General features: G+C 45.5%; 1 protein-coding gene across 6 annotated transcripts in view; it reads right to left on the reverse strand.

The window, feature by feature from the left end:
• The window catches only part of KLC1 (kinesin light chain 1), a 412248-nt gene that overhangs the window by 371164 nt on the left and 13467 nt on the right, over positions 1-27617 (reverse strand). Inside the window, exon 1 of one of the 6 annotated variants that reach the window (XM_085626287.1) lies at positions 3678-3798. The exons of the other annotated variants lie outside the window; for them this stretch is intronic. The gene's annotated coding sequence lies outside the window, so the exon portion shown is untranslated. Of the gene's footprint in view, positions 1-3677; positions 3799-27617 lie in introns of those variants that run through there. 6 annotated transcript variants of the gene reach the window in all.

Here is a 27617-nt window from a genome sequence, read left to right on the forward strand (position 1 = left end):
GGAGGGGGTGGGGAGTGATGGTCCTGCAGGCTTTTCAGCAGAGAACAAAACCACAGCTATAATCCGGATCTTCCCAGAGCACAGTAGGTCCAACTGGATACTGCACCAATTACTTCAGTGAAAAGGGAAGACCCGATTGTTCTAGGGCATCTAGCAAGGCTGAAGAGGATGACGGATGGTGATGTTGATCAAGGTGAACATTGTCTAAATGTTTTCTTCTTGATCACAAGAGCAATCAAGCAAGCATGAAGGTGGTAGCTCTAAATGAGTTCGATTCTGGGGCCGCATGAATGCGTTTGGATATATTAGAAAGTCAAAAACAGGACTGTCCTGTTCCTGACAGCTCTTTTCCTCATCCTCCCTCCCAAGCCCCTAAGCCCGGATATTTTCCCATATAGTTCTGGGGATCGGGAGTATTGATGGACCATAACCAATGTGAGATTTCCTGTGACATTCTGAGCTGGGAGGCCTTTTTGATTTTTTTTTTGATTTTGTTTTTAACTCTAATGTCAACATGGAGCAATGCTGTAGTTTCCAAATGTGTAGGTTACTGGTAACAATTTTAATGAAGATTATTGAACATAAGCATATCAGATTGACGAAAAAAACTAAACCCTGGTGAAATATTTGAGGGTCAGATGTAGTTAAATCTGAAATACCGAATTCTTAATAGCGAATTTTACCGATTCGCTATTAAGAAATCGGTATTTCCTAAGTAGGTAAAGATTCGGTAAAAAATACCGAATCCTTAATATTCCTTATTACCGAATCGGTAATTGAGATTCGGTAATGAGGAATACATACCCATTCATTTCTATGGGCTTGGAGGCCCATAGGAATGAATGTGAAGACATTCACTATTAGCGATTCGGTGTTACCGAATCACTAATAGCGGGAGCACTTTCAAGGGTGCCAGGGTGTCAAAAGGGCACCCTGTTGCACCCCTGAAATGTGCATGTGTGCACATGTGGTGCAAATACATGCCCTAAGGGCATGAATGTGTGCCACATGGAACTTAACAAGAAACAAAAAAAAGTGATTTTTTTAAAGGAAATCGGTAATTACCACCAGCTTGAAGTTGGTGGTAATTACCGATTTCTTAAGGCTCAAAAGCACTCTTTAATGTGCTTCCTACATTGCATTTAAGGCATCGGTATTATCGATTGCTTAAATCCAAGAGCAATAAGGAATCAGTATTTATCGATTTCTTATTTACCGATTCCTTACCTACATTAGGAATGGCTAAATACCGGTCGGTAACGCTGAAATTTACCGAATTTCGGCGTTACCGACCAGTATTTAGCCACCTACATCTGGCCCTTAGTCTTTTAAGTGTTGAGAAAGCATCTCGCAGAGAAGACCATAATATATATGGTAGCCACTGAATTTTTTTTAAAATTAAAATACAGGATTTTATTTTGGCAAATTTTGCATGGTTACTGCAACTATAAATTCTCTCAATCCAGATCTGCATATCAGCATGCCATCCGAGTTTCAAAGTTCTTCCTCTTAGTGTCTCTCAGTAAAGTTGGGAGACCCCCACAACCAATATGGCTAATTTGTCTTCGAGTAATCTTGTTAAATTTAGGAGTTCTGAACTTCAGTTGTCTTGGCCAAGACATTTTAAGGACCTCGAATCAATGAATGACTAAGTCATTGAGATTTCTGTCTTGACGACCTGGATAATGTTTAGGTTTTTGTCGCCTTGGGTGTAATGGGGTATTGAAACAACAATGCAACCACAAAAGATACGACAAGGGAGGCAATTACATCCAGCGGATAAGTTTGTTGACATCCAAGGTTACAGTTTTACCTCCAAGAATCAATCTCATTTGATGCCAACAAAGGTAAAATGTATGGGAAAATTACCTACACAACATATTGGGGTCAGCTTAATACACAATCCCTGAAACAGAGCTATTCAAATGAGACCAACAGGTCAGCCATTCTACACTGGTGTACTATCCAGTGGAGACCGTGTAAAAAATGTTAAGGAAACAGTCCAGTGCACAGCTCCCACAGATCCATGACACTTTGCAACTTTCTGCTGAAAATAGGTTCCTTCCACTGAAGAACCTTTTCTTCTGATGTACTATTCTCATAATGTACAAGAGCAACTACCTTACTCAATGGTTGTTGGAAATTACTGTATGAAACATTCTCTTTAGAGGGGATTTCTTGTTTTGTAACTGCGATTTAAAATCTTACTGTTGAAAATACCCCCATACAAAAACAGGTTTTAGAATAAATTATTTAATCTTCCTTCACCTGCAAAGTATCCGGGTTAAACTTTGTACAAAGTCACCATAAATGGAGCATAGTTTACAATCACTATACTCATTATTCTTCCCTTAAGAGTCTTCTCAGGAAATTGCATATCAGTGTTTTAATTTCAAGATCATCCATCTTGAATGTTCTTCTTGAATGTAGTGTAGAAAGTTCTGAAAATTCTCAAAACAAAGATTGACTGCAGTGGTACAAAGCCAGGCCACAACCAATTTATCTAAAAAAATAAAGCTTGTTTCAGCAGACCAAAACAGTGCATGATCTACAGCTAGCCATGTATCCCTGGGGAAGCAGAGACCTGGCGCAACATGCTGGGAACAACTGATCCCCACGCTATCAAAACCATCCTATTGCCATCCTTCAGATTTACAGAAATCCAGGCAGAAACACTGGCATTTACCAGTGCAGTGATCTTTTGATCAGGCCTAAACTCGGGTAAAATTTTTGTTACATGGATGAAATCTTGCAAACTGTAAACCTCTCTTCTTACAAGAATTTAGCAAAATTTCTTTCCATTATGTTCAGCTGCAATTTTGCATAATTTTCCAACCTTTCTCCGCGTATGCTAGCCCAAAAAGACAATGTCTTGTACAAGACATTTTTCACTAAACCAGAGTATCTTGTGTGACATATGTTTTTAATAGGATATTCGCTCATGTGAAATTTTCATGATACTGGCCAAGTATAGGTTGTGATTTCCACCACCCAAAAAATATGCAGTTTCGCCTATCCCTCCTATGCGAATCTATATACATTGCCTGTATGGGAGGTCTGATCATAAACGCCGAAAAGTAAAAAAAACTGGACGTTTACTCTGCAATGAGGTTAATGTCAGCCATCGACAATGCAGCAAACACTTTGGCGAGTAAGCTTTATAATCATACCTTAATAATCTACAGCTTGTGTCAATACCACGAATAGAACATTAACTAAAAAGACTAAAGCTTAAATCACCCACTCTAACTCACTCACTCACTCTTGTAACTCCTATTTTCTCAGACGATCAGTTAAAAAAAGGTTATCCTAATGGGAAATCAAACCAAAGAACACCACAAAAGAGCAGGTTCCCCATCACTAAGGACCCCGTTAATTACGATGAACCCAGTAATGTGAGCTACCAGGAATTATGTGAAACAATGACAGGTCTCTCGTTTCCCTTGAACTTTGAGCTGTTAAAAAAATTCTAGAAACTGGTGGGGGAAGAAAGCAGAATTACCGGATAATTTGACCTGGAATTACTGACTATACCAGAAAATCATACATTTTTAAACCACACAATCATGTGATAAAACTATATCAGAAAAACCTTGGGGGATTCACTCAGAATATCCACTAACTCTGCAACACTGGATTTAAGGAGACCCCCAGAAACTCTGAAGGTGAATACTTACTAGGTGTGGATCCGGAGCACTTATAATCAGGATAAACTGTTAGATGCCTGCAACTGAGTGACAACTCTCACTTCTGTCACGTTACTGCTTATCAAGATTCTAACACCTACTCTCCTCATAACACCTTGTAGACTGCTGTCATCTGGAAGGGAATTGGGTAAAATAATAAGAACAAAAAATAGGGAATTGTTGCCACACAATCAGTTAAAAGAAGTCACTAGATTTCTAAATTAATTTAAAATATTCACAATTTTTAGTTGCTCAAATGCAGGCATTAGTATGTGCTGCATGATCATCATCAAGCCTCATTTCATCCACAGTTGTTTTATCACTGTTACCATCCCTTGACGCCTATGGTGAAATTCCGATTGTGGTGGTAAAATGCATGAGCAGATGCAAAGATATGTATTAATTTGAATCAGTCAATGATAACAGCTTACCCAGAAGGAAGATGGCTTACCACGTGAATTGGGCAGTTTTACTATGAGATACTGCCCCTGATCGATCATGGTCAGATTTTGACCCCTAGCTTGCACCCTCACTGTGGAATTAGTGTACTACAATGTGTACCCAGGATTGTGCTCCTCCAAACACTAGACCTAGGTATGGATTACCCCAGCTTCGGGTGCCTATTAGTGTACACTTCCAGGGAAACCACATGTGCGCTGAGAACCTACAATCCGCAGAAAAACCAAAAAGAAAACACCCAAACATCGTTCCTTTACAAGTACCATCCAACCGAGGCACTGACTGCTGGATCAATTGTCTTTTTTAATAAGCAGATAGTGCTGCAAAGACAATTGCAATCAGAATACATTTATAGCAATACCAGAGACAGAGTCTTTAATACGGTATGTACAACCACAAAGGAAAGTGCATTAAGAAGACAAACAAACTAGAACATCTACTGATTGGTCTCCAAAGTTCCCATAAGCAAGTCTCAAACCTTTGGTATCAATATTTTTTGCCAGGATAGTGAATATCCCTCCAATTATCTGTTCAGGGATCAATACCTGCTTCTGCAGATGCACGTTAGAAAAAAGTACATGCTGTGCTGGGAAGGGGGGTTTAGGAAACAGACCAATCTTTTAATAAACAAACAATGGAAAAGCCATTATGTCTCACCTTTGAGATCTATTTGCTTTGCCAATGGTTTCTGAGATGCGGTTCCTAATGCGGTGTAGCAGAAAAAAGGCACTATAGTGGGACTTCTTGCATCATTTTGTAGACATGTGCAACCATACATGCACACACCTACAAAAATTATGCAGGAGCATTTATTTTCCCTCTCATTTACCAATAGAAGTTGGATTGACAAATTTAAAAAAAAATGGTTTTTGAGGAGCAATTGGTGAAGCAAAATGGACGGTACAGGTGGGGGTGGGCTAGCAGGGTATAGGTGATAGCCAAGGAAGCAATACAGGGCCAAAGCAACATGGGGGGTGGGGGGGCAAAAGCAAAACAGGAGGGCAGTGAAGCAACACAGGCAAGACAGTGCAGTGGAAGAGAAGCACACATGCTAGACAGGAATGTGGATCGGTTAGGGAGAAGCACACATGAGAAAGCAACCCATGGAAAAGAAACACATGCGGATGAGCACAAAACAGAGGAACAGGGGAGAAGCACAACACAGAGTTGGCAGGGAAAAGAGAGTAATAGAGAGGGCAGAGAGGTGAATAGCAGTACAGGCAGGAGAGAGCAGCTAAACACATGCATTCCCATGGAAGGATTAACCAAAAAGAAAAAAAAAAATAGTGCTTCAAAAGTGAGCAGTGGGAGGACGCAAATAATGCATAAATGCTCCATGGTTGGGACAGACACAAGAAGTGGAAGTAAAGCCCACATGACCTAGCTAACAAAAAGCAAGCAAATGAGAGACACAATAAAGTCATCCAATGATAATCAATGGGCAGGCTCTATGCCCATTGTAAGCTGACAATAGGTCGTTTTGCCAACACACAACTTGACCTCTCAGGAAGACGAAACCTAGAAAGGACACTCGAGTGGGCATATCACTTTTGCTTCCACTGCAGCACTTATGCTTTGCTTTTTCTATGAGCCAGTTAACTTGCAAAATGTAGGAAATCTTACACACTGTAGGAGGCACTCTACCTATTTAGCCCACAACTCAGAACCTTTCCTTACTGAAGAACACCTATCATTTCTAAAAGTAGAGTATTTTTTTTATTTCACTGCATTTAAGGATTTTTTAGTAGCATGCAGAACTCTAGTAATGTACCACAATTACATTACTACAACAAAAATTGGACTAAATCTTACTCGTTTTAAATAACTGATACTTCATTTGCCATCAAAAAGTAATGATTAAATAATTGGATATAGTGACCTCACTATGTGGTATAAAGTGCACTAGCCTGGTATTCTGAACTGATCTCTGCTGCAGCACTTGTGGGCATCGAGCTGGCTTAAAAGATGGTCTTTCAAAGCAAACTGTGATTATACCGCAAGAAGCCTGTGGCCACTTCCAGAGTGGCAAATATATGCGATGTGTAGCAGCAGTTCTAGCCTATGGTGCTCTATATGCAAAGAAGCTGATGGACACATCTACAGAGGTATAACTCTTGGGAAGAGGCGTTTCTAAAACACATTGCTCCCATCTTTTCTGTAAGAATCCTTAAACCAGACCACGGTCAGTCTCCTGTCTTAGGAAAAAGCCATCTGTTTTAAATGATTAACTGTATTCATAATCCTTACCCCGACTAATGGGTGTTTTTGTTACAGTTTTTTTTAAGTCATTACATTTACAATTTGAAAAGGTATTTGTATGACACATTCGACCTATTATACGCTAATTTTTCCAAGCACTTAATCAATGCATCAAAAATTAATGCAATATGTTACATTGTGTTGTTGCCACCTGCACAGTGCGGTTTGCCATAAGCATGTCCTCCATCGTATTCTTGTCTGTTTGGCGGTGGTTTGCATGCTATTATGGGGTTTTCATTGGAGTGATCCTGTTATTATATGTTGTGTTCAGGTGCATCTCTAGCTGGGAAGCAGTGTCATGCTCAACAAACATTAGCAAATCCAATGGGTCTCGCCTTTTGAGCCTATTAGCTGTGCCAATGCAGTCTGCTGTTGCTGTGATGTATCAGCAAAAAGATGACAATCACGGTTGTCAACTGTGTCATTCTGTAGGTGTGAGTATGGGTCACCAAATGGGCACCATTTTTCCTATTTTGTCAGACACCATTGTTTATCATTTTACAGGGGAGGGTAGCCAATACCTGCACTATGTGTACTTATACCTATCCCACACAGATGCCAGCCTCTTTGTTCCTTGCTGGGCATGCTGTCACCCACCCCATCCCATACCCAGCGTGCCAGCGGCAGAGTTTTTCTTCCTGTGCTGAGCTTGTTAATTGTTTATTTGTGTTGCAGGCGGAGTTACAGGGCGATCCGGAGCCAGTTTGGTACATGCAGATACCATCTCAGGGAGCACAGCATGGGTACTCTATGCCAAACCCCAGGAGTGTTTACGGCAACACCCTGGGATGTAAGCAACGGCTCCTTGTTAGTCCCTCGGGTGGTTGCAAGCCTGAGCAACCGGGGGTGGGTTGCCTGGTGACGCTCTACCCCTAAAAAGGAGTGAGTAATAACCTGGTGGTCCACAGTATTTAAGGGGAAAAAAACTCACCAAATAGAATTGTAGCACCAAATGGGTCCGCCCAGGGTGCCGTACGGCTCATTAGACAGGAAGGCAGATTAAGGTACTCATCGCTTGCCTGCCCTTAGATTGCCCGTTAGTTAGCCCACCACGTTGGCATATTTCATTTATGAAATAAACCCAGTGCTTTAAATGGGCCGGTACTTACCGGTACTGAGTACCGGCACTTTTATATTTTCACCCCTTAAGTACCGGGACCTTTCCTCAGAAAAGGAGAGCACCGGTACTCATGACAGCCCGGTTTTGATGCGGTTGGTGCCGCGCTCCTGAGCTCCATCCTTGGCAATTCTTTCTCCACGGCCTGCATTGGGTTAAAGCGCCTTTCAAATGGAGCTGAAGCCTGGGCTGCGCTGGTTCAAAAGCGCCAGCACAGCAGCTCGTCTTCAGTAGAACACAGAGCTACTGTGCCTCTCTGGAGTGAAAGGTGGAGTATCGCTGTGTGCCTCTCAGGAGTGAAAGGTGGAGTACGTTGCCTGCAGGGTGTCTTTCAGAGGGGGTCGAAAGGTATCGATAAAACCTAATAGGCGCAAGTGTGGGCCACATTGTTCAAGGCATGCAGCTTGTTAGCATGCCCACTGTTTTAAACGCCCGCAAATCTTCGCCCATGACCAATTTAAATGAAAGGGATTTGCAGGAAACAAACTCCCTACCCTCTAGATTAAATCAATGCATTCATGCTTTTTTTTAAAAAATTGCAGCACTAGTACTGTTTCATCATTGTGCCATTTATTGATAAACATTTGTGTTATAACCCCAAACTTAGGTAAATATTATGTAAATGGTTAGGCAGTTTTACAATGCATGCGTATTTTTTGCGTACAAAGCTTAGAAAGGTAAAAAAAAAAAAAAAGCCCCGCCCATTGCCCCCCCAAACTCCACCCCCAATCCGCTGCTATTTTTTGGGGTGAGTACCTGCACTTATTTTTTTCCATTTAAAGCACTGAATAAACCTGTAGCAAACTGTTTTCCACCAAACCGTGTGTTGTGTGATTTATTTGATTAATTGTGTGCTAAGTAGGCGTTTATCATTTTGCAGGGGAAGGTGGCCCATATACGCACTATGAGCTGTTGATAGAGGAATGCCTCACCCAATTGTATTTCGCACTTAATAAAATGTCTCCTGTACCTCACGTACAGAACATGGCAATAAACCGATTGTCACACGGGAGATAACGCCATCGTTTTTTTTCTTTGTTAAGCTCGACGGGCCAGAAGAAGCACCCAGTAAAACATAAGCAATTACGGAAAGGAGCTTTCTGCTCAGTTGTTCACAAGACACCTGTGTATTTTCAAGTTGTGCCTAGCAGCTCTGGGGAGTCGTGGGTGTTGTACTGACTCGTCAACAAAATGTAACATTCTTGTTTTCCCTTGATGTGCGTGGTCTAGATTACGCTTTGCGGCTCCTTGCACTCGGTGGAAGGCCTCGTTAAATCGTAATTTGCTCTTGGTTTGGTGTTCCGGTGAACGGTCAAACGACAAAGCTGCTGTCATTTCTCCTGCTTGCGGTTTCGCTTTGTAATGTGGGGCATTGCTGACACTGCTCGATGTGCTTTACAAACGGACAAGAAAAGCCCACTCTGTTGTGCGTTTCCCAAGTCTTTTCCTTCGACTCAATATTTATGGTAAACTTGTTTGTAAAGTAGCATTTTACATACCATTGTATTCACCACGACCGGTACACAGTAGGCAACAGATGTCTGGAGCACACTTTCTTCTTGGTATAGATTTGACAATGAGCGTGGAAAGAATCGGACTGGCCTGTGTGAAAATGACGTTACATTATCTTAGATGCCTATAAAAGATCAGTTTATAATGAGTCATTTATATGTAGGGGTTCCTTCCTGAGGCTCCAGTGTGTCAACTCTCCAGTGTACAATATCACGTCTAATTGCCACGCAAAGACCATGTTATCTGCTTATAGATGTGATAACCGTCTGCAAGTGCCCTCAGACAGACCTGGACACTAAAAAGTAGATGCACAACTCCTTAGGTCTCGCCTATCAGACTCCACATGCCGTCTGGTTCTGAAGGACCTATTGGGAAGTTAAAATAGACTTACAGCTCGCTCATTTCTTGCCATTGGTTGGCTTTATGATCATTTGCTTTCTTATTACTCAATGGCTTGCCTTTCTCTTCGTGCGTTTGTCCCTCCCCTGGAGGACAGCCTCTTTTACCACCCTTTGATTTTGGGACATATCTTTCCACTGCTGTCTTTTAGTGAGCTACTTTATTCTTTGTGGTAAAGCCCTCAATGAAAGTCCTTCTGCTTTCCACCTATCTCCCTTGTGTCCTTCTACCGTCAAAAATCTGCCCCCAACCTTGTGCTGTGTTGATTGCTTTCTTATGCGCTTTTACCCCACTCCCCATTATTTACTTTTGCCTGTGGCACTCCCCTTTCTCACCAACCCCCTGAAAAGGGGTTGTATTTGCCAATCTCAGGTGCAAAATGTTGCTCATTGCTTCCACTTCATGCAACACCCAAAGCATAATTTTCCAGTGCGGAATAGCATGCATGTGCTAAGACGAATGAGAGCCACTCCATCATGACGGGAGGCAACTAAGATTTAATACAGCAAAGTGCAAATCAACACAGTTGTTAATATAGAAACCTACCTCAACTATAACTGAAAGATGGAAGGGGTCGGGGAGGTGAACTTGAGAGATCGCATATGAGACATGTCATCTGGTTCTCCTTAAAAGAGACTTCAACATTTCCAAAGCAGGAACCAGGGCAGTGGAAAGAGCTAGGGACATGCTGAGTTTCCACAGTGTTTTCACACAAAATTAGATTTTTTGTTAGTTATAACCTACTTTCAATTGCAATAGACCAGGGTGAGTAGCAATACCTGTACTGCATCCAATGTTGTATTACTGCACACTGGTTGCAGGTCACAAACGTATGCCTGTGTATTTAAATTTGGGTATAAGTGGTGTGATTTTTCTTAGTGGAGGCCCTTGTAATTGTCAGGTGGTTGCTTCAAACTTCCGTTGGACCAGAAATTCAAAAGTGAAATGTACATATCTATTCCTCACATCCTAAACTACTCCCAACTACTCGGCAACCTTCGGTGGGCACAGTTAAAACTGGCCTCAATGGAGCTGCCAACGCAGTGTCCCTTAATATGTAAGCAAGGACCTCCTTCTCAAACCCTATTGCCGACCACTGTTACCCACAAGCCAGAGCTCTCATTACCCTTACGCCCATCTCCTAAGTGTCTCTCAGGTTCTAGGATCTTTACATCAATGTATCCCTAAAGTAACAACAGCGGGAAGGGCCTGCCTCACCAACAACAGCACAGCAAAACGGCAGGACAGCACACAACAGCATGTCCACACTCTTACTGAGGACATTGGAAACTGCAAGATAAGGCAACAAGGTTGCCATAAAGGAACCTAGTATACAGACATGCAAATTTGAAAGCAAATGCAACCTGCATACTAGCATGGATTTGCATCAAGTCACATGTCTACAACCCCACAAAGACTTCCTAGGTGATAATTCACAAGAAGAAGGTAGTAGTCAGAAGCAAATGGTGACAGTCTGAAAATACATATCCATCTATGACACAATAGGTATGGAAGAAAACTCTTAAGATCATGCAGGAGTACAAAGGCACATACAGAGGCAAAGGGGCTCCTGACCTAAACTCTCACAGTAACACCCTCCATTTTGGGTCATCCCCAGCCAGAAGCGGTCCATTAGTTGGTAAAACACATGAAAGTCTGTACAAATATTTTTTATATTTCTTTGGAGGAAAAAAGTACAATCTGTGAGAAAAATCTCAGAATCAGAGGAAAGAAAGTGAACATGTACATTAATATTTGCTAATTTAATATAAAAAAGAATGAAATGATGTGCATCAAATTTGACTCATTTTATGAATCTATTTTTCAGTTTTCCTGCATGTTTTGAAAGTAAGCTAACTGAAATCTAGAAGTCCTCCATCTCCCGCTCTGCATCTGGCTATAAACATATTTGCACCGCGTACATCTAACATCACATCTCATCATTAGCCTCCCTGTGCCATGATGCCAGGTTCTCTGCTCCCTCACTCATCTTGTCAGTCCCCTCTGCATGAGTGCACCCCTGAGAGTCCAAACTCGCTTGCCACATTGAGAGAGAGAGCCTGCAACGTATTTCTAAAGGAATCAGACTGGGAAGATTTCCTACAAAGTCACAGGTGTGCCCATTACTCAGCCCAGCCATCAACCCAGCTGAACTACTATTGAAATAAGCACTAGCAAAGCCAATAGGTTTCAGATTTGAAAGGCATTAGCCAAACTCTTGGATTTGCCAATGGCGAACAGCAAGTTGGCAATAAATACACATGCATCAAGATGCCGTAGTGGCTTTTTTTGTTTTAATTTACCGATCCAAGAGGGCAGATGCCCATCTTGGAGCAGTAAATTTAAGGAAGTGCTTGAAAGCACTTTTTGGAGAAAAGAGCAGTTCGTAGATGTCGGCCCTCCAAAAAAATATAGAGAGAGAAAAAAAGAGAACATAATGAAGAGGGCTCGAGGTGCAACAGTGTAATGGGTGAGAGCAAGTTAATGCTGCCGAGCAGAGGCAAAAGCCCAAAAAGAAGCTGAGCAGGATGGAGCAGGGCTGGGGGGCAACATGGAGAATGCTTGGGCGATGTATATATGAGGGGCCCAGCACATAGGGGGGAGCGTGAAGAGAGACAGAAAACACATGTACTCCCATAGGAGTGCTACAAAGTAAAAAGTAACTTCTTAGTGCCAGCCATGGAAGGATGCAAATCATCAAATCAAAAACATGGTAAAGAAGGTCTGCTCCTGGGGAAGGAAATCCATTGAATAAAAAAGCAAGCAAATGAGATGGACTTTCTTACCAATCTATGAGATAAGCAATGTGCTGACCCAAAGTTCACATGTATTGATATAGTGTGCACAAAAGGTCTCCCACAAAAAAACAGCTAAAAACTGTCTGAAAACGAGACCTAATAAATCCGTGACAGCAGTGTGTTTTGGTAGTTGCTCCCAATGCCCCACTTCAGACTCCTAGTCAACCCCCTTTCTTGTCTAATGCTTCTGCACACTTTCTATTTGCCTGGACAATGGAGGTAGAAACAGAAAAATCAGTGGGAAGTTTCCATGTATTTCATAATCCGTGAGAAATTGCAATAAGTAAAATGGAGAGAAACCAAGGAATCTATGTTTGCAGCAAAAAATTGGCTTACATTTGGACTGTCCCGTACGATGACAAGGCCTCAAACTTCTAGAAGCTCCAAGCTGCAGGTGGAAACGGCGAACTTTGCGATATGTAAAAACTATCACAACTTATGGAAAGCCTGGGATGTCAAACAACCCAAAAAGACGTGCATAGAGAATTAAGTGTACGATGAAATGACAGAACAAGTTCAATGTTTTGTCAAATTGTACTTTCTCTGATTTTCAGAATGGAACAGAAAGTTCACTAACAATGTGTATTTCCTTTCTGTTTAGTGTGCCTTGGCTCGAGTTCTCAGCATAAGCTCGAACGAAATGCTGGAAATGAATGTCCTGTGAATCACCGCACATTCTTAGCAGGGCTGCAGCAGCCTGCTGTGAAGGAGGCATGCCAAAGTTCGGAGATGAGACAGCAGCACATGCGTCGGCAGTGTTGTCTTTATGTTTTTAAAAAAAATTATTTTATTGGCCGCGGTCCGTCTGTTCTGTTCTGATTTCAACATGCTATGCTCTGCGCTTCAGACAACACCATCCGGTCGGGTCTCATTAAATGTAATCCAAAACGATGTAACAAAAACCAGTTTGCTACTCCCGAAGAGCCAAAAAACAACAAAAAGCAGGCTTTACAGGCTGACCCAGTACACTGCCGAAAAAAGCTCAGAGCAACGCAATACGCACGGCAATTTCAGGTTATACGCCCTAAATGGCAGGTTTCCTTTGTTAAAATAGTCAGCCCAGTCTGGGCCGAAAACCTCGCCCGGCCCAATAACTAATGCACAAATCCTAAGTGTCTGTACAGCTGTCGACCGGCCCCACGTCATGACGGTGCCTTTCAGCCAGCCCTGCTTTTTCCGCCAACAGAACTACGCGAGGGCCTACTCTCAGTTTTCTCAATATATGCATAAATCAAGAAGCCCCAGAATACAAATTACGCAATAACCTAGGGTTGGCTCATGACACTGGGCAACTGACAGCTATCTACTTGTATAACACAGTCGCTTGTGTACTATTTAAAAATATTCTCACCTCCGAAATTGTAGTACGCGAACAATGAACACTTAGTTCATGCAAGATTTTAAAGAGAAAAAAAAAATGCCCTAAGACAGAACCCAGTTTAAGATCACATTGTTTCACCCAAACAGTTATCTTTAGAACCACAAGCGGTCATGTGTACTTGGACAACCAAATGACTGCTATGCTGAAAACTCCCATTGATTCCAGTTGCATTCTGAATTGATGGCTTCTGGCAATAGTTTATTTCGACCAGTATAATGTTTTGTGTGGTTTATGTATAGTCACAAGCCAAAAAAGATACAGGAGACAACTTTATCAAGCATTGTGGTGTCTACTGGATAGAAAAAAAACACACACACCACCCACACCCCGAAATCCCCCTCCATCACCACCCCCTACAATAGATGGACGGAATGCTGAAATAGTTTCAACCATTCACACCCAGTCAGTCTGGGACTAAATCCATCATGCTTCTGCTCAGCCACACCCTTCCAGTTTGGACCCAGCCATATGCAAATCAGTCTTGACCATGCTCCTCATGCGAACGTCCCAGCCTAAACTGCCAGGCCAGGTCCTCCTTGGACCGAAAAACAAGCATCCTGGGATCGGTTTCTGGGCTTCACCCATCATCATTTATCTCTCATGGATGTTGGAAGCACAGCTTTAAGGTTGTATGTCACTGTGCACATGTAAGGAACATCTTCAGTGAATTTAACTAAACTACGGAGGGCTGACTCTCCATAGGGCTTCACAGAATGTGTCTTTTCAGTGGCATACATATACCTCTCTACTTGAACTTGCTGGTCATGTGAAGTCTTTAAGTGTGTAATCCCAAAAGGACAGTCTCACAATGATTGTATGATATCAATGCTATAATCTGAGATGCCATCAATTATGTTATCAATAATGTGATTTAAGATTTAATGAGTGAAACAATATATCAACAAGCAAGGCATGGCCGGGTGCAAATTATAGTTAGGTCAGTAAGCTTTAACTGGTGAATTTCAGCGTTTTTTTGTTTCTTAACCATTAGTTTCTAACTTATTTCAACAACTAACTAGAACATCACTTCAATTTTGATTGTTTCAGTTAATTTCTACCCTATTTTTTTTCTAAAGCACAAGTTACTTACCTTCGGTAACGATATATCTGTAGGAAACATTAGTTAGTTATAGAATTACCCCCAGGCGTCAGACTGGATCCGGAAAGATTTTCCATCAGCAGTACCTCCGCGCGTCGGAAGGTGGCGTTGGTCGGCTCCGTGGTCGCCGGGATGACGTCGCAGCAGCTACTTAGACGCCACCTTCGCGCGTGGACGTCAGTTCTGTACACGACTTTCTGCACCAGAAACAAAGAGCCATGCAAGACATTGACCACTGGTGCACAAAACTAGGGCCCTGAAAGGATGTCCTTAACCCTAGAAATCAGTTCGCAGAACAGGGAGGATGGGTGGGGCGGTAAGGAATCTTTAACCAACTAATGTTTCTCACAGATATATCGTTTCCGAAGGTAAGTAACTTGTGCATCTGAAAGAAACACGTTAGTTATATATTCCTTACAATAGAATAGATACCCCAGCAATACCAACCCCAATGGTGAGGCTGCGAACCAAGATCACACCAGAAAGTTCTGGAGAACAGAACGGCCAAAGAAGCCGCCTCTCTGGACTTGGCTGTCCAGACAGTAGTGTTTAGTAAACATGTGCAGTAATGCCCACGTGGCTGCCTGACAGATGTCATTTAGAGGCACTCCCCTTCCTAAGGCAGTAAGTGGCTGCCGTCGTCTTGGTGGAATGGGCGCGTAGCCCGACTGGAGGCTCCTTTTCAGCCAGAGAGTAACATGCCTTAATACACAGCACGACCCATCGAGAAATGGTGCTTTGAGTACGGCCTGACCCTTCTTTGCACCCACGTAGCAAACAAAAAAGTTGATCATCCACCCGGAACGGTTTTGTGCGATCCAGATAGAAGGAGAGCGCACGTTTTGGGTCCAGACGGTGGAGCCTCTCTTCTTCCTTTGAAGGATGCGGAGGTGAAAAAAAGGTGGGCAACGTAATGGTCTGCCTGATGTGGAAGGCAGTGACCACCTTAGGAAGAAAGGACGGACGGGTCCGGAGAACCACCATGTCCTGATGAACAGACAAGAAAGGAGGTTTTGAGGAAAGAGCCTGGAGCTCACTCACCCTTCTAGCAAAAGTGATGGCTACCAGGAAAGCAGTCTTAAGGGTCAAGAGAAGTAAACGATAGTTATGAAGCGGCACATAGGGAACGCACATTAAGTAAGTCAGAACAAGATTCAAGTCCCACTGAGGCATAACGAAAGGTATAGGAGGAAAGATGCGTTAAGCCTTTCAAGAAACGGTTACCTACCGGGGACTTGAAAAGAGAAGGCTGATCTGGCAGCCGAAGGAAGGCCGAGATTGCTGAAAGGTAGCCCTGGACAGTGCCCAGAACAGAACCCTGCTGGGCTAAAGAGAGAAGGAACAAGAGCACTTCAGAGAGAGGGGCAGAAAGGGGATCCACAGCCTTTGCTGTGCACCATGCCACAAATCTGTTCCACCTACAGGCGTATATCGTTTTTGTGGAGGGACGCCTGGCTGCCAGGATTACATCACAGATTTCGGAAGGCAGGTCGAAGACGTCAACTGCCGCCGCTCAATCTCCACACAAAGAGGTGGAGACTGGACAGGTTCGGGTGGAGGACCGTCCCCTACTGCTGCGACAGAAGATCCTCCCAAAGAGGTAGTCTGATCGGAGGATCGATGGCCACGTTGAGCAGCTCAGGATACAAGACTTGAGCCACAAGAATGACTTGGGCCCGGTCGCGCCTGATCTTCTTCAGCACTCTGGGCAAAAGTGGTATAGGCGGTAAGACGTACAATAGACTGCAACTCCACTCGCGACGAAAAGCGTTGCCAAGCGAGTGCCTTCTTGGAAATTCCAACGCGCAGATTCGCTGATATTGCGCGTTCTCTTCGGTGGCGAATAAATCTAACCAAGGCTCTCCCCACTGCCGAAAGAGACCTTGCACCACCTCTGAGTGAAGACGCCATTCGTGATCCATCATGCACCTGCGGCCGAGTTAGTCTGCCCTGGCATTCAGAGAACCTGCCAGGTGTTGAACCACTGAGGAAATGCCTTGACGTTCCAGCCATGTCCAGAGGCGGAGGGCCTCCTGACATAGGGTCCACGACCCCACCCCGTTTGTTGCAATACCACATGGCGGTGGTGTTGTCCGTGAACACCTACACTACTCTTCCCCAGAGAAAGGGAAGGAATGCCTTCAGTGCAAGACAAATCGGCCAGAGCTCCAGAAGGTTGATGTGAAGCCCGGACTCCACCGGAGACCAGAAGCCTTTGATCTCCACCTCTCCCATGTGGCCGCCCCATCCCAGAAGTAAGGCATCCATCACCACTGTGTATTCTAGTTGGGGAATGGAGAGGAACCTGCCACTGCTCCAATCCTGGTTCGTGAGCCACCACTGTAGATCTGGACGTAATCGGACAGATTCCCCTGATGCAGCGCCCACTGGAACTTCAGGTTCCACTGCAGAGCCCGCATATGCCACCTGGCATGATGGATCAGCAGGATGCAGGAGGCCATGAGGCCCTGCAGCCTCAGGGTCATTCTGACCGAAACCCGGGGCACGGGCTGAAAGATCGGAATCACAGCCCCAATGTCCCGGACTCGCTGTTCGGGAGGATAGACCCGAAACTGCATCATCTCCAGAACCGCTCCGATGAAGAGGAGCTTCTGAGAGGGAATCAGGTGCTGGAGAACCCCCTGCGAATGCAAGAGGTCAGCCGTAGTCTGGAGGTGGGAGATGACTGCCTGGGATGCGCCCGCCTTAAACAGCTAGTCGTCGAGGTGGGGGGGGAGGGGGAGGGGGGGGGGACTGAAACCCCTGATCTGCACAGATGAGCAGCAACCACCCCATCACTTTCGTGAACACCCGAGGGGGCTGGTAAGGCCAAAGGGGAGCACGGTAAACTGAAAGTGCTCATGGCCTACCGTGAACCGCAGGTAACGCCGGTGGGCCGGTAGGACGGGGATGTGAAAATAAGCGTCCTGCAAGTCCAACGCTACCATCCAGTCTTGCGGGTCGAGGGCAGACAAGACCCGAGCAAACGTCAACATCTTGAACTTCTCCTTCCAGAGGAAGAGATTGACGTTCCTGAGGTTCAAGATAGGACGCAGGCCCTTGTCCTTCTTGGGAACCAGAAAGTAGTGGGAGTAACAACCACGACCTACTTCTGGGACAGGAATGCGCTCGATGGTTCCCTTGGCCAAGAGAGCCGTAACTTCCTGCTGGAGAACAGCCAGATGATGCTCCGAAATGGAGTGGTAACGAGTTGGCATGGCTGGAGGGGTAGTCTCGAAGTGGAGGGAGTAGCCCCTTCAGATTATCTGCAAAACCCACCTGTCTGAAGTGATGGTGCGCCCGTGGGGGAGGTGATGGTGAATCCTGCCACCCACTGGTGTTTGATGGGCCTGAAAGGTCAGACTAGGAGGGTTTGAAGGCTGCTGCAGAGTGGGGGTTGCTGGACTGGCCTGCCAGCTAGCCCCCTGAACCACGACACTGGTTCCCAAGTCCCCGGCCGCGCGAAGGGTGGGTAACTTTCTGTGGCCTGTTGCCCTGGGTGGGAAGTAGCGGGGCACCCCTTCCGTAGCCACGAAAGGGGCGAGAAGTAGACTGCGCCGGACAGGAGGAGAGGCCCAAGGACTTGGCCGCAGCCCGCGAGTCCTTGAAGCGCTCTAGGGCGTTGTCTGCTTTGTCACCAAAAATGCGACTGCCATCAAAGGGCATGTCCATCAAGGTGTTTTGACATTCCCTGAAAAGCCAGTGGACCTCATCCAGGCGTAGCGACGAAGCACTACCAACTTTGAAATAGTCCTGCCCAGAGAGTTGGCGGTGTTCAGTTCACAACAAATCGTAAACTTAGCTCCATCTCTCTTAGCTGCATCTCCCCCGGCGGTGACAGCCTGGGAGAGCACTGCCCGGGCCTCCTCCGGACACTGAGGCAGCACTTGCGCCACCGTACACTGAGTGTGAATAACGGCCGGCCCAAGAGACATGCGGTGTTTATGGACCACTGTCCTAAGCTGGCGCAAGAGAAAATTTTCTTCCCAAGAAGGTCCAGCTTCTTTGATTCCCTTTCCGGTGGAGCGGTAGGGAAGGCGCTTTTGGAGGTGGAGGCTTGGACCACCAAGCTCTCCGGGGTGGGGCGTTGGGAGAGGAAAGTGGGGTCGCCCCGGAGCCAGGCGGTGGTGTCGGGAGATCATCCTGTCCACAGGAGCCCCCGTGTTGGGCCTGGACCAGGTGCCCAAAAGGACGTCGTAAGGGCCTCATTAAACGGAAGCAGGGGCTCCAATGAACTCGCCGCCGGTTGAAGCACCTCAGTCAGAAGGTTAGTCCTGACCGCCACCGTAGGAAGCTCGAAGTTGGGAGCCCTACGCAACACCACAGCGTATGAAGCTCCTTCCTCCGTAGCCACGGTAGGAGGAGACAACATGCCAAGGTCGGGTGAAGTTTCAAGACCACTGGCATCCCCCAGTTCCTCCCTCCAGTCCTGTTCGGATCCTAGCTGGTCGGTTAAAGGATCACCAGACCTCACCCAGTCCTCCTCATCTTCCTCTGGTTGCCACTGTGGTTGGAAAGGGGTCCCAGGAGTGAATAGGGGCATGAAAACCCCACTCGGTGCCAGATCCAGCATCAGCCGACACCGGTCCGGCGTCGTGTCCACGTCAGGAAGGAGGCTGGGGTCGACGCCGGCCTGGCGGCCGACCTGCGTCGGGCACGGTAGTGGTGCCGTTGGAAGCAGCGCTGGTGGATGCACAATGAGGTCAACCGGCGCCGATCCGGATCCAGGCCTGGATCCAAGGGGGGCCTGCGGTGCCGGAGACGCCGGCAGCAAAGACCTAGGCCCCCCCAACTGAGTCAGCGGGGCCCGAAGCGGGGTCGGACCGCCCAAAGATGGCATGTATCGCCTCGTAGAACGTACGAAGCTGGGCGGGGGTCGCTTCGGGTCCCGGAGCCGTGGGAGTGGCACCACCCGCACGCCTCATCGAGTCAGCCGACCAACGAGGCGAAGAGCGACGATGCTTCTTCAACTTCTTCCTATGCTTCGATTCACTCGACCCGACTTCCATGACTTTGAGCCGGACTGATGGTTGCTCCTCGACCTCCCTCTCGACCGGGTCCTCTAACGGCACGGAGCCGACTGCCGTCGTCATTCAAGCAGCTTTCGGGACCACTCCCGCAAAGCCTTTGGCATCAACAACTGGCAGTGGAAGCACGACTTGAGGTCGTGGTCGCGCTCAGGCAAAAGAGACACAAGCGGTGCGTATCCGTCACCGACATCAACCGGGTACAGGAACCGCAGGCCTTAAAACCGGGCAACACTTGTGCACCTCTTTGGAGTCTCGAAACAAGATATCGACAAAAGTCGAGAAAAAAAAAAACGTAGTAAAAAAATGACCGCTCTTCCCGAATTTGCGCTGGCTGGCGCGGAAAAAGAAAGAACTGACGTCAGCGCACGAGGGCGGCGACTATGTAGCTGCCGCGACGTCATCCCTGCGACCACAACGGAGCCGACCAACGCCAACTTCCGCCGCGCAGAGGTACTGCGGACGAAAAATCTTTCCAGATCCAGTCTGACGCCTGGGGGTAATTCTAAGGTAAGGAATCTATAACTAACGTGTTTCTTTCAGATATCTTATTACTTTACCCAAATAGAATGTCACTTTAACTTTTGTTTTTTTTCAGTAAATTTCTAGTTTTATGTTAAGTCAGATTTTATTACCATAACCAACTAGAACGTCACTTTAACCTTATCTTATTATTTTTCAGTGAATTTCTGGGACGTCTCTTTTAAAAATCATATTCACAAACTCCCCCACTGAGCACAGCTTTTGCGCATTCATGGGGGGGGGGGGGGGGGTTGTTGCAGGGCCTGGACTGTGGCCACTCGCTATGCTCAATCTCCAGTGGACAGCCAACTGTCTCCAGAGGGCCAACGCACGGCAACAGAGGGTCTTTGGCCATGTTTGTACCCTGTCCCCTTATGTCCCTTTTTTTTTAATTTTATTTTTTAAACTTGTTCAGGACACGGGACTGAGTTACTGTGTCCTGTAATGGTGGGCGCAACATTTTTATCCTGTTGTGGTCAGCCAATCAGATGCTTGAGTGCCATGACACCAGATCTGCAGGACCAAAACGGTGAACGGAAGAAAAGGCTGTCTCGCCTTATCAGCAACCCTTACTTTTCTAATTTAAGGTACTGCAGGACCAACTGCCCAGAGGCACCTATATTTTAGCCCTTGCGAGTCCTCCACTGCACCTCTTAAAATGTGAATTTGTCAAAAATGGTTTAAGAGACTTACAATGTATCAGCAAAAGAATGCTTTCTGAGTAAAATTCGAACTTCTGACAAATTTGACATAATGTTCAGTCATTGTTTCTTTATCACTTTCCCAAATGTCCTATGGGAAAACAACGTTCTTGGGCTCTCCCTTTTGTTTTGGCCCCCTGCTTGGCGGATCACCCTGAAACGTTCCATGAAGAAGCGGAGGTGGATGAACTTTGTTTTTGGAAAGTTTTGGGAAGATTTGTCAAACGACACCAAAGTTATAAGCAAAACATGGAAACGCTCACCTAATTATGACTACACAGTGGCAACCGCTACTGTATAATGTATGCATGTGGTATCCGTATGGTGCAAATTCAGCCAAAGATAGTGCAGCACTGTACAGGTACACAGGCAAGGATACAGTCAAGTGTCTGAGAGATCGCTAATTTGTGGACTGTTACTGCATCATACTGTAGAGACGTGTCTTCAACTCCTTGTACGTTTTGTGGGAGAACCACTTGTTCCCCAACGTTTTATGGAAATCAAGCAGAACAACTGATTTTCAGTGGAATCTGGAAAAAAGTTAACTGATTGGCAAAGCAAAATACGTTCTGAGAAGTTTCCTAAAAGTCAGCAAGTTCACATAATCCCTGAAAGTTGACGGCAGGGAATAAGACTGAAAAGTGGAACCAGCACAGTGTAAGTTCTTTATCTATTGCCTTGTTGTGCATCCTTAGCACACAGCAATGCTTTACCTGAGCAGATCAGAGGGCTTTGGTAGGCTGGCAAGACATCAGTTTATCCTGCAGAATTTGAGTAAACGGGCTCAAATGTAACCAGTATGCCAGGCAAAGAACCTTAGAATGGCAATTTGTTAATAACACTTAAATAGCGCACAAATACAACTGGTCTCTAGGCATTTGCCCAAGGGTTATAACATGTTACTACCGCTATTGATAAGATGAGAAATATTAATCTCTTCTTTAAATAGGAAAGTTTTCAATCTCTTCCGAAAGGGAAGGCGAGCAGGTTTTTTCCCCTCAAACCTTCCGGAAGCCCGTTCCAGGACTGTGGTTATCATAACAGAAAATGCCCGACCGCATAAAGTAGTTTTCCTGAACCTCGGGCAGGTCAGCAAAAACACCTCAGAGGGGCGTTGACAGCATCCAAGCACATATTGCCTTAGCCATTCCTTAATATAAGATGGAACTGTGCCATGCAACGTCCTATGTGCAATGCACAGGCCTATGAACATGGCCCTCTATTCGAGTGGCAGCCAATGCAGTTGTTGCAACAGTGGCATAGCATGCGCCCGTCTTGATAGCTTGAACAGTAGTCTTGCTGCATCGTTCATAACCACCTGAAGCTTACCCAACCCAACAGCTTATTAGGGAGGCCAATGTGCAGACCATTGCCATAATCTAGCTGTGACATGTACAATGCAAAAATCAAAGGAAATGATGGACGGAGTGATGAACATTGCAAGCACTCACCCCCAGTCAACTGATCTGGGTTTAATCCATCACCGTTCTTTAGCCCACTCTGCCACCCCAGTTCAGACATGGCCATATGCAAATCAGTCTGACCCTGTGCCTCATGGAAACAGTCCAGCCCGAACTGCCAAGCCATGTCTTCCCTGGACCGGAAACAAGCTTCCTAGGACCGGTTTCTGGCACTTCAGCCGTCTTCAGCCAGGCTTGCTTGAATCCAGTGGCAAAGTGAGCAAGGCAGCCACCACTGTTCGTATTGTAGAAAATGAGAGGATAGGAACCAGTTTCCAGAACAGCCTCAAGAGACCTGTACAGCTCCCACACACTGTTGCCACCTGCTTAGCCATTAAAAGGTTACTATCCAGCTTAATATCGAGACTCTTCAATACTGGCATGAAGTTTGGGGCGGGGCCTAACTCCCAGGGCCAAAACACACCCTCCATGGATTCTCTTTCATAGTGATAGCTAGAACCTCGTTTTTATCAGGATTCACTTTCAGCAAGTTAGCTCTCATCTAGTTAACAGTGAACCGCAGAATATTATGAATGTTCAACTGTGCCTTCGTGGAACTTTCAATCCATAAGACAAACTGAGTGTCATTTGCATAGTGAACAGGTGGGAATCCAACGGTGCTAATGCTGCAATCAGAGGGTATAAATAAATACTGAACCGCAGTAGGGATAGTTCAGATCCCTGGGGAAACCCCACGAGAAAGCACCCTCTCTCTAGAGACATGCCCACCCATCTGTACCTTCTGTGACCGGTCATTCAGAAACGATGAAAACCACAGGAGAGCAGTACCTGTAATATCGCACGCCATTAACCGGTACAGGAGCACTTGATGGTCAACCGTACCAAATGCTGCCGTAAGGTCCAGCAAAATCAACACAGGAGGGTCTGTTCATATCAGCCGCCACTCTTCCAGAACCGAGAGCATCACTAACTCGGTACTATGATTGGCCCAAAAGACTGACTGATTGGAGAGGATGGAGCACTAGCTGATCTCCCATCAATTTTGCAAGGATCTTGTTTACATGCCGCTCCAGTATTTTAGCTGGAAATGGAAGCATGGAAACTGGGCGAAAGTTCTTTAAGTTTTATGGATCAGCCCCCACCTTCTTCAACAGCGGGCTAACCCTAGCCCTCTTAAAACCCAGAGGCACTTTTTCCCAATGCCAATGAGATGTTCAGGAGAGACAAAAACTTGCCCCCAACAGCAGGAAAGGTTGCTTCAAACATTTGGGGGGGCGGGGTGGGACCGGGGGTCTTCTAGTGAGCCAGATTTACCAGCTGCCAAAGAAGAGGCCAGGGTCTCTAGATCCATGGGTGGAAATACTGATACGACACTCACCCTGATGGGAGGTACATCAGCCACTATCGGTGGGCAAGAACAAAGTGGGGTGTTCTTTACTTACTTCAGGATATCCTTAATCTTAGCCATTAAAAAAAATTGGAATCCTATTACAATCCTGAGAGTCTACCACCAAGGCCCGATCTCTCTTCCAGCTTAATTCTTTGAGCACCTAATAGGTCTCCTTTTGGGGATCACTAGCTTCAGTGATCATTGCATCATAAAAGGCTGCTTTAGTGGGCATAATCGCTCATTTGAGATTTCCCAGCTCCTCATTAAAGATCCTTAGAGCCTCTGGCCCATATACTTGTGCCAGTGCCTTTCACACCGGCGAAGCTTCTGCGTCCCCTCACAAAGTGATGGGGTGTACCAAGAGGCGCACCTACTTCAATCTCTTACTCTTCCCCTACGAGCCGGCACCACCTTATCTATGGTATCCTGGATCCAACTCACAAACCACTTACTTTTCTGTTCTACATCCTCAACACTATTTGAGGGATGTATTGTGTCACTAGGGCCTCCACTAGATGGGTTTTATTTTTGACCAGTTAAATACTGTATGCCAAATTGGCAGACAATGAGCATGCTGAGCAGGCGGGGGGGGGGGGGGGGGGGGGGGGGGGGAGGGGGGGGTTTGGGGGTCATAAACCTTCTCTGATAATGATCGGACCAGCCACAGGGCTCAATCCCTGTTAGCCTGGCCAGGGTTCAGTAGACAATACCAAATTCAAGGGGTGGCCTTTATCTTCAGTCTGAAGCTCAACTAATTGCTCTAAGCCCAGCATTTCCATCCCTCCACCAAACCCCACCGCTGGTGGGTCCCTTGGTACAGTATCCCAACAAAAATTGAGACCCCCCCCCCCTCCCACTTCTATCTGATTATATCTGGAGCACATATCACTCATTAACTCCAGAAATAGATGGTTAAGTAGGGGAGTTACCCGCTGTAGGCGATAAACCACCATAATAACAACACGACTAGCCTTCAGTTCGACTTTTTCCACCATCAGTTCGACTTTTACCCCCAGCACCTCGGCCCCATATATAGTTTTGGCAACTACTGTTCTCTGTGACAAGATGTTTCCGGACGATCAAAGCCACTCCTCCACCTCTTTTCCCAACCTGTCGATTATGCCAAGCCAATGGACTGTGAACAAGCGTTTCAACTACAAAGCAGGCCCATGGTCCAACACAATAAGGTAAAAAAAAAAAAATTCAGAGCAGAGTGTTTAGTTGAGAGGTTAAGTATAGGAACATATGTTTAGAATTGCAAACTCTATCGATCACCAGGAGGACACCAATTTAATTTAGGGTTCAAGGTTGGCCATCAAAATTAGAATGGAGGTCCTGTTATACATTTATTTTTATAGTGAAGTGTTTGCCGGTTCCTTGGTACCTCAGTGCTTTGGGCCAGTGAATAGACTTCTGCATCAGACTGTGCTTTTAACCAACAGAGGGATTCTGTGGGCTTTTAAACAACATTCCCTTGAACCATGTAGATGTGGATGAAGAGGTATGAAAGGTGATGGTTTTCTTTAGGAAGGTGATCCTGGGGCATCACAACCCATTCTAAACAGGATGCTATAATGGGGTTACTATGAAATACGACGGTGCCATACAATCCATCTCAAAGACTTGCGGAATCCACAAGAGGTCAGCAAATAATCAGGGATTTGTGCACCATATAAATAATGTATCAATGAAGAGCCTGACAACAAATTTAATTGATCTCTAATCTTAGGGTCATTCGCATCTCCAAAGAGCCAGTGACTAAAGACCGGTAACAGCAAGTCCCAATAACACAAATGAATTTCGGCTACGCCAAGACCACAATCGTAGGTGAATTGTATACATTTTTCCCACAAAATTCATGGAGGTTTCCCTTCTCATATAAAGGTATGTGACAGTCATAATAGTGTCAAAGAATCATTCAGGGATTATATGTGGATAATTATAAAATCACACAGAGAAATCTTGGGCAGACCACTATATTAAATAGCATAATGCACCACAAAGTGTTTATGGGCAAAACAGCCCCGCAATTAAGGTCATTACACAAACCAGCAATAAGGTAAGGCCAGACCAAGTTTGCAGCTAATACTGGGACCATGGCAATGTGAGACCCTAAATTCTCACAGCTCAGGGAAAATACCCTCAGTTGTGAGAACCATTCCCACACAGGCTCTGCATTCTGTATTTGTAAAACAGTGGATTTGTCTCAGTCGACCAGTAAATCCGAGGCGCCCCTGTAGAAAACCAGTATCCGCATGAATTTCTCTCGGGTACATCAAGTTCAGCAGATCTAAAAAAACTGCACATTCGAGTCCATTGTGGCGTCATCCTGTGGGAACCCTTGTGCCAGGCCGTCCCCCTGATCCACGCAGCCAATGGCTCAATTGCAAGTGCAAGGAGCAATGGGGACTAGGGCACTCCTGTCTACTGCCATTTTGATGAGGAATGGCACCAGAAGTTACCCTTACCCAAGCATCTTGATATAGGGTTGTCACGGATGACGGAAACAAGGGCCAAAGTTCATCTTTTAAGGATGTGCCACAAGAAATCCCATCTCAATGAGCCAAAGGCCTTCTCGAAGTCCACTAACATTAGGGGACAGGGTCCTGTGAACTTCTGATTCTAACGTGAGTAATGACTTTTCAACAAGAGCTTGACTTCCCACCCACAATCAATACTTATCTTGTCAGTGTTAAACTGCAACCAGTTCAAGCACAAGAAGTCATACATTTCCAGCACTGAAAGTTGGAACAGCGACCACCAAAATCAGCAGTCAATATGAGAGGATCGGCACTAAAGGCATATAAATCGAATTGGAACCTATGGGAATGGATAAGTGAAGCAACAAACTTAACAGAAACACATGAAAGAAAGAAGGAGACAGAATAAATGTGTACCCTCATGCAATGCTAAACTCAAACACATTCAATTTCACATCTTAAATAAGGTCTACGTATCCCCTGCCACAATAAATATCCAATGACTCCTGTGCATGCTGCACTGTAGTCTCAGCTGAGTTCCACCAAATGCTCTGGGATTGCCAGTCCTTGGCAGCCTTTTGGTCTGAAGTCCAGAGTAGGCTGACTAGTATTTCTGAGATAGCAAGCTCACAATCCTGGGAAACCTGTGCCTTGAGATTATGGAACAGATCTAAAAAGAACAAAGTGGTAGCCCACTCTCTGGACCTTGCATTGTTGGTGGCCAAAAAGGCAAGCACTTGGGATGGAAGGCAGCAACCCTCACACATATGAAAATCGTTGCCAAGATACTATAAAATGTGTGGAAGCAGAAAGTAGGGACCTACATAGAGAAAAGGCCAGAAACCTGAATAAATACCAGATGCCTAGGGAATGAATAAAGGGATGGTAAACCTCAAACGCATCCCCAAAGAGGCCACACTGCCACTGTGAACCTACTATGCCTGGCTGACTAACCTGAATTCTCCTCCCAAATTCTACTCCTTATATTGCTGATACTTCTCCTTTTGTAGATAAATGCATTCCTTTTATACTACACACACCCTGTCTGCCCTCCACGATGCAACTCTTACCATTGAAACAATAGCTCTTGGGTATGACATGGAACTGCTCACTAACTTTGGTTGAGCATGGACAGCTCTTTTTTATTTTTCATATTTTAATGTTAACCTGTACCTTTGTTTCTATCTTTCCTCATATGTGCCATAGGAAATAGCTTGTGGAAAACTGAGACCCCCGCCTCCCCCCATTTGCTTGGGGACGAATTTGAAATACCTATCCAGGTGCTCTACATACTAAGTTACTTGACTGTATCCAGAGATACTAAAATGTGAGGTGCCGCTCGTGTGCTGTGAGTGTGACCCTGTAC

The sequence above is a fragment of the Triturus cristatus genome, chromosome 9 (assembly GCF_964204655.1).
Source record: "Triturus cristatus chromosome 9, aTriCri1.1, whole genome shotgun sequence".
Classification (NCBI taxonomy): Eukaryota; Metazoa; Chordata; class Amphibia; order Caudata; family Salamandridae; genus Triturus; species Triturus cristatus.